This window comes from Stegostoma tigrinum, chromosome 35 (assembly GCF_030684315.1).
Source record: "Stegostoma tigrinum isolate sSteTig4 chromosome 35, sSteTig4.hap1, whole genome shotgun sequence".
Classification (NCBI taxonomy): Eukaryota; Metazoa; Chordata; class Chondrichthyes; order Orectolobiformes; family Stegostomatidae; genus Stegostoma; species Stegostoma tigrinum.
The window spans coordinates 22,714,248-22,726,897 of record NC_081388.1 but is presented as its reverse complement, the minus strand read 5'-3'; the positions used below and the strand labels follow the sequence as shown (position 1 = coordinate 22,726,897).

The following is a 12,650-nucleotide window of genomic DNA, read 5'->3' as shown; positions in this document are numbered from 1 at the left end:
GATCCAGTTCCTAGCACTGCTTTGTGCATGCTACTTCTTCCTTAATCTCTAAGAAGCAGTGCAAGCGAAAAGACAACTTTTTTAAAAAAATTCACTCATTGTAGGCGATGCTGGCTAACATGTATTACCAATCTCTCAGTGCCCAGAGGGCAGTTAAGAGTCAATCACATTGTTGAGAGTCTGGGGTCTCCTGTAGGTTTGACCAGTTAAGTCTTCCCTATAGGACATTAGTGAAACAGATTAAATTTCCTGACAATCAGTTTCATGGTCATCATTAGATCTCAATTCCATATTTTTTAAACTCAAATCCCATAGTATGTTGTGGTGAAATTCAAATGCAGGTGACCAGAAGATTAGCTGGGTTTCTGAAATAATAATCTAGTGATATTAGCACTGGACCATCAGTCTATCAAATCATTTGGGAGAAAGGTTTCAATATCAAACTTCCTCCTTCCTGTGAAATGCCCAACGTGGACACAGATTTTTAACACAATCCTTCATCAGACAGCTGTTCAGACATAAATCTTGCAGTATTGAGTTATGACTCATTTTTCTGAACCAAGGATCAACTGTCAATCATTACCAACGTGATCAATCAATTCAAGGTGCCATTATTAACTCTCACCCTCCCCCACATCAAATCCCATACCCCTCCCTATGCTCACCCCTTCAATCTCACTACATGCCAAATCCCCATTTCCTCCTGCCCCTCCCTCCCCTTATTGAAAAGCCCCTCATCCTCACACCCATCCATCCACCACCAAATCACCACATTACTCAACCCCCCTCCCAACCCTCACCCCACTCCCGCAAGCCCCTCACCCTCACCCTCACACCACTCCCTCCCTTCACTGAATCCCCGCATTACTCATCACCCTCCCTACCCTCATCCCGACTCCCACAATCCCCTCCCCCTTTCCCGCCCTCCTCTCCGTCCTACCTGTTCCCCGATGTCCCTCCTCACTGTCCCTGCCACCCCATGCCGTTTAAACGGGACACCAATCTTCCCTCACGCCTTTCCCGGGAGGGGGCTCACTCTCGATCCCTCCGGTCGGAACTGACGACAGACTCCGAAGTTCTGCGCATGCTCGGGAGGCCCCACGCATTCTGGGGCTTGTAGTCTCCTGTGTGTGTGGAGGGGGTGTCAGCCCCTAGCCTACCATGACAAACCCAAACCAGCCCCTGAGGCAGCGTGGAGACCTAGAAGCAGGCATGATGGCCAGTGCTCATTGCTCTCACTGAGAAACTCCAGCTTCAAGGGCCATAGGACATGATGGTTTAGGTCAACATAACTCAGCAACGTTTCTACCCTGCTGGGTCTGTGGGAGGAACAGCAGGATCCCCTGGGACACTATGCTGGGTCTGTGGGAGGAACAGCAGGATCCCCTGGGACACTATGCTGGGTCTGTGGGAGGAACAGCAGGATCCCCTGGGACACTATGCTGGGTCTGTGGGAGGAACAGCAGGATCCCCTGGGACACTATGCTGGGTCTGTGGGAGGAACAGCAGGATCCCCTGGGACACTATGCTGGGTCTGTGGGAGGAACAGCAGGATCCCCTGGTCACTGCGCTGGCTCTGTGGGAGGAACAGCAGGATCCCCTGGGTCACCGCGCTGGCTCTGTGGGAGGAACAGCAGGATCCCCTGGGTCACCATGCTGGCTCTGTGGAATTGTGCCTGTGAAATTACCCTCCCTGCCAATAAACACCCAGTCTACAAACAGACAGAAAGTGAGTCTCACTGTTTGTCAGCAGAAGAAAAAGGTAACAGTGGCATGGTGTCTTAATTTGGTCACCATATTTCATGATTTGTGATAATGGGAACTGCAGATGCTGGAGAATCCAAGATAACAAAGTGTGAAGCTAGATGAACACAGCAGGCCAAGCAGCATCTCAGGAGCACAAAAGCTGACGTTTCGGGCCTGGACCCCTCTCTGATAAAGGGTCCAGGCCCGAAACGTCAGCTTTTGTGCTCCTGGGATGCTGCTTGGCCTGCTGTGTTCATCCAGCTCCACACTTTGTTATATATATTTCATGATTTACCGGTTTGTACTTAGTTTCATTGATGTTTAATATGTTTGTTGCTTTACTTCACAGAATGCAAAATTTGACACTTCCACATTTAAACTAATTTGCCCATAATCGAGTTATACTGCAGGGAAACAGACCCCTCCGTCCAACCCATCTGCACTGACTAGACATCCCAATCTGATCTTGTCCTGTTTTTCAGCATTTAGCCCATATCCATCTAAACCCTTCGTATTCATATACCCTCCAGATGCCTTTTAAATGTTGTCATTGTACCAGCTTCTACCACCTTCTCTGGCAGCTTATTCCATGCACGCACCACCCTCTGTGTGAAAAAGTTACCTCTCAGGTTTCCTCTCTCACCTTAAACCTTTGCCCCTCTTCTTTTGGACTGTCCCACCCTAGGAAAAAGACCTTGTCTATTTACCCTATCCATGCCCTCCTGATGTTATAAACCTCTACAAGGTCATCCCTCAGCCTCTGATGCTCCAGGGTAAAAGTCCCCAGCCTATTCAGCCTCTGTCTATAAATGTTTTCTGCACCTTCTCAAGTTTAACAACATCTTTCCCAAAGCAGCGCGAACAAAATTGCAGGCAGAGTTCTAACAGTGGCCTCCCTAATGTTCTGTAAAAATGCAACGACGTGCTAATTCAGTCAATCTCTGCTCAAAGATGTACCTCAACCTCTCTGTAACCCTTTATCTGTCAAACCATTCAAAATGGAGAACCTCTGTACCGTCTCCAACACATTCACATCTTCCCTAGAATGTGGTGCCAAGAATTAGATGCACTAGTTGGGGCCAGACTGATGTTTTATTCAGATTTAGCATATCCACTATGTATCCGCAAGGATTTTGTATTTTGGTGCAAGATTCCATATGTTTCATTAATCTGTGTTGCACCTTCAGGTTAGTGCACACTCTCCTCCAGGTTTCTCTGTTCAGACACCTTCTTTAAAACTGTTACCTTAAATTGTCTCCTAATCCTTCTCAAACCTTTTTTGTGTAATTTCAAATGTTCACCATTTCTCTCTCCACAGCAATATTGTTGATTTCCCAACCAATCAGTAACCTTTTCTCCTGCAGTCTAAAGTTTGTAATAATTTGAAATTGTTAAATATTGTTTGATGCAGACAAGTGTAGGATGGAAAGTTAAGGCAGACTCTCCCTTTTCAGAAATATTCAAACCCTCACGATTTTGTACTTAGTCTTATCAGCATCCACAAATATCTTTCAGGTCACTTTGACTTTTCGCTCGCTACCCTGTGAATTTAGGAAACTTTTACAAGTTTTTTGAAAAGCCAATGTTGCTACTTTTGATTGTCCCAACAATAGTTTGCATTTACATAGCACCTTTGATGTGGGGATTGTCCCACACAATTCCCAGGTCTGATTATGAGACCAAAGAAGTGGCAGTGAGAGACATCATGATTTATCAGGAAAGGTGACAAAATCGCTCAAAGGGTAGAAGTTGAGGAAGGTCTGAGAGAATGGACATTTTCAGGAGGGAATTCAGATCTGGACTGAGACATTGGTGCAGTGAAAGAACAGAGAGATCCAAAGGTAGCAAGAGCTGGAGGATTGATAGGCACCAGGAGGTCACAGCAAAGGGGAATGGTGACACTGTGGTGAGGATTGTAACTGAAACCCACAGATTGGATTTAGTTGGAATGGCCTACTAAAAGCAAGTAACACTCAACTTATAATGACAAATTCCATAGATCTGGAGGTATCTGAGAGGCAGAACGTGAGCAAGATGAAAAGCATTGCAACAAGAAATAAATCAATAAGCTAAGAATTTTTTTCTACCTATTTTTCTTCACATTCTTTCAAGAACTTTCAATGTTGCGGAAAGAATAAAGGGCCACAGAATTAAGGAATAGAACTGCTTGCTGCAGAAAGCACCATTGGCATGATAGAAAACAAGATGAAAAAGAAATTGACATGACTGAAATTTGCCTGCAGCAGCTAACATGGAGACTCCAGTCTCAGTCCCTGCACATTACAATGTACAGCAATGACCTTGAGACAAGTCTGTGACCAACAATACTGTGTGGAAGGAAGGCAGTTTATCCAGAGGGAGAGTGGTTGGATATCATTCAAATGGATTCACAGAACTTAATGCTTTGATGAGTGGAAACTGAAACTTGATACTCAACTTAATGCTCGAAACCATTGAAATTAGTCATTTGCAGTATGCTCCGAAGCAGAATCTATGAAAGGTGAAGCTGGATGCTGAGATTGTGAAAGCAGTCTTTGACAGCATCTACTGAGATGGAATATAAACACAGTAATGAGGAGCATATTGACGGAGTTGAGACGATAATTCACTGAGCTATTTGTCTGCCCCAAACCCATGGCCTAATGAGAAATTGTATCCAAAGCAGTAAATAACCAGCCACAAATCCAACTGTTAACATAGGAATGGAGTCGGCCTTTCAGCCCATTAAGCCTGGCCTGACATTCAACATGATGACGGTTGTAACAAACACTTTGCCTTTTGTCCACCTCATCATCATAATGCTGTGGAGGTAGTCCCTGGGTTGTGAATGGATTCTGTTCTGATCTGCAGTCTCAAGTTGATTTGCAAAAGGTCAGAACATGATACAGGACAATGTCAAGGAGGTGCTTGAAAGTACGAGGAAATGTCTGTTTGTCGGATTTTTAAAATCACACCCCTGTCTGGGGTTGCAATTCATCATTACGAACATGTGTAAGGCCAACGTTTGTAAACTGGGACTTCACTGTACAGCACAGGAAATCAGAAATCCGTCAATCTCAACCTTAAACAAACTCAGAAACTAAGATTCCACAGCTCTCCTTGGGAGAGAATTCCAAATGATCTCAACCCTCTGAGTGAAAATATTTCTCCTCATCTCTTTCCTCAGTGGCACCGTCTGTATTTTCGTATCGTGTCCCCAGTTCTCTAAATCCCAACACCATCCCTGCATTCTGCCTGTCTATCCCTTTCAGTATTTGCTAAATTTCAATAGGATCACCTCTCATTCTTTGAAGCTTAAAAGATCCCGCACCCAGCTTGACCAATGTGTCTTCAGAGGACAAACCCACCATCCCAGGAACAGGTCTGGTGAATTGTGGTTGACTCTGTCTCCGGCAATGATATCTTTCCGAGAAGGAAAGGAGACCAAAGCTGTAGTCTAACCAAGCTCCGATACAAGTGAAGCAAGACTTCACTACCTGTGTACACAAATCCTCTTGCAATGAAGACTAACATTCCATTAGCCTTCCTAATAGCTTGCTGCACCTGTTGGTTAGTCTTCAGAGCCTTACTGATAAGGACATCTAGGTCCCTTTGGAGATCTACACTTTCCAATCTCTTACTTTTCCAGAAATACTCTGCTCATCTGACCAAAGTGGGTAACCTCATACTTTTCCACATTATGTTCCATCTGCCATGTTCTTGGCCAATCATTAAGCCTGTCCAAATCTTTCTGAAGTTGCTTTTTTTATTCATTCACAAGATGAGGGTGTTGCTGCCGAAGCACCATTTATTGCCCATCCCTAATTGTCCAGAGGGCAGTTGAGAGTCAACCACATTGCTGTGGGTCTGGAGTCACATGGAGGCCAGACCAGATAAGGGTGGCAGTTTCCTTCCCTAAAGGGACATTAGTGAACCAGATTTTTCCAACAATTGACAGTGGATTCATGGTCATCACTGGACCCTTAATTCCAGATGTTTTATTGAATTCAAATTCCACCATCTACCGTGGCAGGAATTGAATCCAGGTTCCCAGAATGTTATCCGAGTCCATGGACTAACAGTCCAGCGATAATACCACAAGGCCATCACCTCCCTCCCATCGCTTTACATCTACTTCCCAACACACATTCCCATTTTGTTTTGTATCACCCACAAATTTGGAAATATCACATTTGTTCAATCCCAGACCATTGATACAGATTCTGAATATCTGGGGCCAAGTTCTAATCCTTGAGGTTCCTCACTGATCCTAGTTGCCAGCTGCCAGCTGCCAACATGAGAATGACCCATTTATCCTGACCGTTATCTGTCTCTTAGTTAGTCATTAATACTTCCCTCCTATCCCATGCATTTTACTCTTTCTAACCAGCCTCTTGTGGGGAACCTCATCAAACGTTTTCTGAAAATCTAAATGTATCATACCCATTGGCTCTCGATGATCAATTTTATTCATCGCATGTTCAAAAAAACTCCGACAAGTTTGTCCAACATAATTTCCCGTCCGCAAATCCAGATTGACTATATCTAATCAAATTATTATCAGCCACATATCTATTTATCTCATCCTTTGCAACAGATTCTAGCATTTTCCCGATTACTGATATCAGGCTAATGGGTCTGTAGTTCCCTCTTTCATCTGTCACTTCCTTCTTAAATAGTGGGATGACATTTGCAACCTTCTATTCCATAGGAATCATTCCCAACTCTACAGAATCAATGTTGACTGTCTCCACAGCTACCTCCTTCAACCTTCTGGATGTAGATAGTCATGACTTGGGAATTTACTCAGTGCCATTAATTTCTCCAATACAATCTTCTTACTGATGCTAATTTTTATCCACTCCTTATTCTCCTGCATCACTCAGATCTCGGGTTGGGAGTGAGTTCTGGTATCTCCCTGAGTGAAAACAGACAGACTGTAATCATTTCACTTCCATGCCATTTTCTCTATCTCCCATGACACATTTTCCTGATAGCACCTTTAATAGACATCATTTATTTCACCAAACATATCCTTGTTACATATCCATTTTTGTTACTTGTTGCTTGATTACATTCAGAATCTGTTTCCCCTTTCTTTCCAGTTTGGTTCCTATTGCTGACAAACCAGTTTAAATTACCCCTCCTTCAACAACACCAGCAGTTTTCCCTTTGAGAGATTCAGTCCCAGGTCCCTTAAACTGTAACCCTGCTATTACACAAGTCTCACCTACTGCAGAACCATTCCTAATTCCTCAGAAACCTCACAAACTCGGTCCCCAGTCACCTATTCAAATGATCAAGCCTTGTGTTCTTGCGTCTACTAGCATGCGGCACTGGGAGGAATCTGAGATTGATGCTCTGGCAGTCCTGCTTTTTAAATTTCCTTCTCAGCTCCATGAAATCAGTCTTGAGGACCCCATCCCTCTTCCTCACAATGTCATGTGGACCAGGATTTCTGGCTGCTCACCACCCCCATGTGAAAAGGGTGTCCTGCAGCCACTGTATGACATCCCTGACCTGGGCACCAGAAAGATAACACATCATCCTGGGGTCACATTTATGACACAAACCTCCTTAGCTGATCCACAGACCATGCAGTCCCCTATCACTCTTGATCTTCTGTTCTCCCTCCCTCCAACCGCAGAGGTACCAGTGGGACCGTGGATTTGGTTGTGGCTGAACTCCCATGAGAAACCATTACCCTCACCAGTTTCCCAAATGGTTCACCAATTACCAGCTGTAACAGACTCAGGGGATTCCTGCACAACGTGCCTGGTTTTCTTGAACCGCTTATTCGTCTCCTATCCCGTGTCTGCTGTCTGCCCTGTGTTCCACCTCCCGATATTTGATATTCATGTAACCCTCTGCGTTGCAGATACACAACAGAGGTTACAGCCGCTGCTCCAGTACAGAAAGCTGGAGACAAACCCTGTGCAGCCAGGGACACTTCAAGCAGATGGCCATCTGGGACACATGGTGCATCTGTGCCTTTGTACAGACCACAGGATGGTCACTCCACTGGACCCTGACAAGTACTTGTGACCTGAGAATATGTCTGGACTGACTCTGAAAACTTACTCAAAAAAGGAGAGAAAAAGGTCTACATTCTTAAACATACAAACTAAATACCCAACTTTCACTTTAAAGGTTGGAAATACTCCCCAAACCTGCTCACCAATCAGCTGCTTTCCATGCACATGTGATATCATGCTGCTGTTGGTCTCAGTGCCAGTAGGCCCCTCAGTCTATGCCTTGTTCTTTCTCTCACTCCAAGAGACTTTATTTGTTGGGGTAAATCTTACATAAAACATTGCTTTCCCTTACTGTCATGAATTCCGCCATTGACACAAATCCCCAGTTACTCACTCTGCCCGAGTCTCACTGCAGTGAAATTGCTCTCCCTGTGTGCACTCTGCAATCTTGTTTGGAATACTTGGCAGTGGTATGGCTCAGGGCTGCGGCTGGGCCTTGGTACCTGATGGGAAAGCGTGGTGTTCCAGCTGCAGCAGTGTGCGCAGAGACTTGGGCAGCTGAATGTCTCAGACTGAAGGCCAAACATTGCACCATTCTCTAGTGGCAAGGATTCATGCCAGAGGCAGGAGGAGTGATTTGGACGTTTGCTTTTCTTTTGGTTGTTTCTTTTATTTCTGCTTCTGTTTTAAATCCTGTCTTTTGTATACTAACATCACTTTCAAGAATGGTGACTTTGTACACTTTTCACTGTACACGCTTTTCACTGTGCTCAAGTACACAGGACAATAAAATCTAAGTCTAAAATCCATTTCACTATACCCAAAACTCAAACATTGGACCACTGTGAATGACATCAGGACACGAGGACATTTACCAAAGGAGTCCTACCACAACTAATGTCATTATCAGGAATAGACTTCTGCAGCAGCCTTTAATTTTACAGTAACACATCAAACATGGGATTTGAGCAGTTTGGTGGCTATCATGCTGCTCCATCTAGTGGCTCGACCAACTACCGTCCAACTTTACAACAACCAAGTGGAACCTCAATGCAATTCTGGTACATATTTGTTGCTTGACCATATTATCAAGTCAGAAAGGCAGCTTACTGCCAATATGACCCTGTAATTATATATAGGAATTGCACCATGAATATCCTCACTTAAATCAGAAGCCTAGTTGACTGGCATTTTCGAGTTTGTGGATGACACAAAAATAGACGAGAAGGGAAGTTGAGAGAATGGCATGGAAAAGAATATTGACAGAGAAATTGACAAATTAAGCAGGGGGCAAAAAACTTGGCAGATGGAAAATATGACATTCCTGCACTTTGGCATGAAGAACCGAATATTATTCAAATGGAGAAAGACTGCAGAAAGCTGCAGCACAAAGGGATTTGGAATCCTTATGCATGAATGAGAAAAAACTAGTTCTGGATGTGAGTTTGCTCACCGAGCTGGAAGGTTAGTTTTCAGACGTTTCGTCACCATTCTAGGTAACATCAGTGAGCCTCCAACGAAGCGCTGGTGCTATGTCCCACTTTCTATTTGTGTGTTTAGGTTTCCCCTGGGTTGGTGATGTCATTTCCTGCATTGGTGAAATCACCACCAACGCAGGAAATGACATCACCAACCCAAGGAAACCTAAACACAAATAGAAAGCGGGACATAACACCAGCGCTTCATTGGAGGCTCACTGATGTTACCTAGAATGGTGACGAAACGTCTGAAAACTAACCTTCCAGCTCAGCGAGCAAACTCACATCTAGGACCTCAACCTGAGCTACAAATCTTCTCAAAACTCACTAGAAAAAACTAGTGTCCGAGTTGTTTTGATTTATTCTATGGGGGGGGGGGGGGAGAGAAGAGAGAACTTGCAGGGGGTGGTGTTCCCTTATATCTGTCATTATCCTTCTAGATGAAAGCGGTTGTGGGTTTGGAAGATGCTGCCTGAGGATTTTTGGTGAATTTCTGCAGTGCATCTTGCAGACAGTGCACGCTGCTGTTACTGAACATTGGTGGTGATGGAGTGGATGCTTGTGGGTGTAGTACCAATCAAGTGGGGGCCGTTTTGTCCTGGATGGTGTCAAGCTTCTTCATTGTTGTTGAAGCGACACCCATCCAGGCGAGTGCGGAGTATTAAAACACTCATCAGACCACAGCTGGAATTCTGTACAGTTCCGGTTTCCTTATCTCCAGAAAGGCATCAGCATTGGAAACAATCTGGAAAGGTTCACAAGGTTAATTCCAAATATAGTGAGATTTTCTTACAAAGGAGAAATTGGGCTTGCACTCGTTGGAGTTGACAAAAAAAATGAGGTGAACTTATTAAAACATAAAATTCTTCAAGGTCTTGCCAGAGTGGATGTGGATTGTTTCCCCTTGTGGGAAACACTTAGGACCACAGTGACATAATCTCAAAGTAAGGGGTCACCCATTTGAAAGAAAGAGAGGAAGAATTTCACAAGAGCCATAATCTCATTAATAGCTAAATGGTCTACTTCTGTTCTTATGTCTTATGGTTTTACATTATTTCCAAATCAACCTTGTCAGAAACATTTTTACACACGCTCGAGTTGTTGTGCTTGGACCTTGGCCTCCTGGCTCAGAGGTATAGACATTACAGTTTTATAGGCTGTAACTCAAACAGCAGCCATGCTGAAGAGACAATGAAGGTAGGAAAGTGTAGTGAAAAAGTGACAGCATTTGTTTGGGGACTTTTCCCCGAACAGCCCTACAGATCTACGGTACAAACCAACTGACTGAGAAAGAGAACCAACAATAAAATATGGGCTTTTTAAAAAAAATGAGTAGAGAAACCGGAGCTTCAGGAAGTGAATCGTTCTCCAGAAATGCTGCTTGAGGTACATCTTGCAAAATGGTTTGACCAAATACATAGCCTGTCCCACATGGTCAAGCCTGAAATTAAAGCAAATAGCAAATCATTTGTTAGATGTAGACAAATTTTCACTAAGAAAACGTGAATTTTCTAGGGCAACTCAGTAAGACTGGGAGATGGTCAGCAGTAGCTATAAACAAGAGAACATTTGAACAGATTTGTCATTGCATAATGTTTTGTGACAGCTATGAGACAGAGCAGAGAAAATACAAGGTTCTTGAGATTAGGTGTACACCTTGAAAATGATGAGGATAATTGGTTTGGGCACAGTCAGGATAATACAGTCATTAGAGGAAACAAATAAATGGGTCAGATAGCCTCGTTGATATTTAGATATTTTAAATAAACAGCAATTCATCAACATACAACGAAATGAGAACAGGAAGTGAGGAGAGTCTCCAATGCAGCATGAAATTACAGGAATTCTTCTATGGAAAGGAGGTGATTGCAACGAAGAACTCATCTTAAGGACTCTGGAACTCTACCCAGCAGTCAGTTTGCAATAGATTTGCAAGCTGCACACACAGATGGTTTATTGTTTTATCATCTGCTGCGTATCATTGATTATTTTAAATCTCCTAATCCCCAGTATTATTCAAACCCTGAAGAGTCATTATTAGTCCCATCTTATTAAGATGACAAAAACATCAACATGACATTCAGGAGGGTCAGACACAGCAGGGAATGGAAAAGAGTGGGTGAAAGATGAAATAATAATCAGATGTCAGAGCTGATGATAATCCATTAAGGTGGTGTGGTAGAGATAGAAAGGTGGTCAAATGTTTAGAATAGACAGCAAGGCTTGGAAAAGGAAGTAGGGAAGGAATGCAATCCAAGACAACAAAGTGTGGAGCTGGATGAACACAGCAGGCCAGGCAGCATCTCAGGAGCACAAAAGCTGATGTTTCAGGCCTAGACCCTTCCTCAGAGAGGAATGCAATCCATGTGTAGTTAGTTCCAGGAAAATAAGTGAAATGTCCACAAAAATAGCTGACACAGGCCTTGTGCTAATACAACAAAGCACTTTGCAGTTTGTTGAAACAACCAATTAAACCTCAAGCAATAATATTCAACCCGGAGCCAATGCAGAAGGGGGTCATCAAATTGGAAACGATCAGGGCAATGGAGTTGTCAAAGTTGATTTAGGAACTAGAGCAGCTTGGAAAGAAGGCTCACTACAAGAATATGATTCTTTTATTCTTGTCTTGGTCCATGACAACATGCGATGATTCTTAAATCATTGCAAGCTGTTCATCCTGCACACTCAAAGACACAAAAATCCTGCATGTTACCTGCAGAGTCAATGTACATTTCATTACAACACCTAAAAGGCTTGAAGGTTGTGTAATTGAACAACAGGAAGGATACCAACGTCAGATACTTTGATCAGATACCCATCAACCATAAATGGAAAATAAAAGCTGATGGTCCAAAGGGGTATCAAGTTGGCATGGATAAGTGGATGATGGGCTAACAGGAAGCAGATAGTAGACATTAATGGGTATTTTTTAAATTAGCAAAATGTACCAGTAGTGTGCCACAGGTGTTGGAGCAGGAACCTCTGCAACATGTTAAATGACTAGGATGAAGGGAGGTATGATATGGTCAATACAAATTGTTTTCTACCCTTCTTCATGTCTGCCAAAGTTGCGAAGAGGACATTGAAAAGGCAAGGAGGCGGCTAATAGATTTCAATGTCAAAAAATGTGTAACTGTCAACAAATCATAAATATGTATGTGGTAGGAGACTGACATAGCTTGGACATTCACCCTGCTGCACAAATTGTAGAAGGCCCATCTCCAGGACCAAGAAAATAATTAGGAAAGCTAATGCAACATTTTGACCTATTGCGAGAGGAACTGAATATGTAAAGAGAGAGGTTATACTGCACTAACACAGGGTGGAGGAGATTGCATCTGCAGTAGTATCTGTTATTAGTCGCCTTCCTTATCAAAGAACACAACTTCATTGCAGGCAGCTCAGAAGTTTAGATTAAACCTGCTCAATGCACGTTTATCTTTGAGGAACACTTGACAGACTTTACTAAAGT

General features: G+C 43.4%; 1 protein-coding gene across 5 annotated transcripts in view; it reads right to left on the bottom strand.

Annotated features, from left to right (window-relative positions):
- LOC125447422 (non-receptor tyrosine-protein kinase TYK2) overlaps positions 1–1,052 on the bottom strand; it is a 95,358-nt gene extending 94,306 nt beyond the window's left edge. For 4 of the 5 annotated variants that reach the window (XM_059639816.1, XM_059639814.1, XM_059639810.1 and 1 more), the window contains exon 1: positions 941–1,052. The gene's annotated coding sequence lies outside the window, so the exon portion shown is untranslated. The remainder of the gene's footprint in view (positions 1–940) is intronic. The other variant, XM_059639815.1, reaches the window with a different exon arrangement.
- Positions 1,053–12,650: the final 11,598 nt, after the last annotated feature.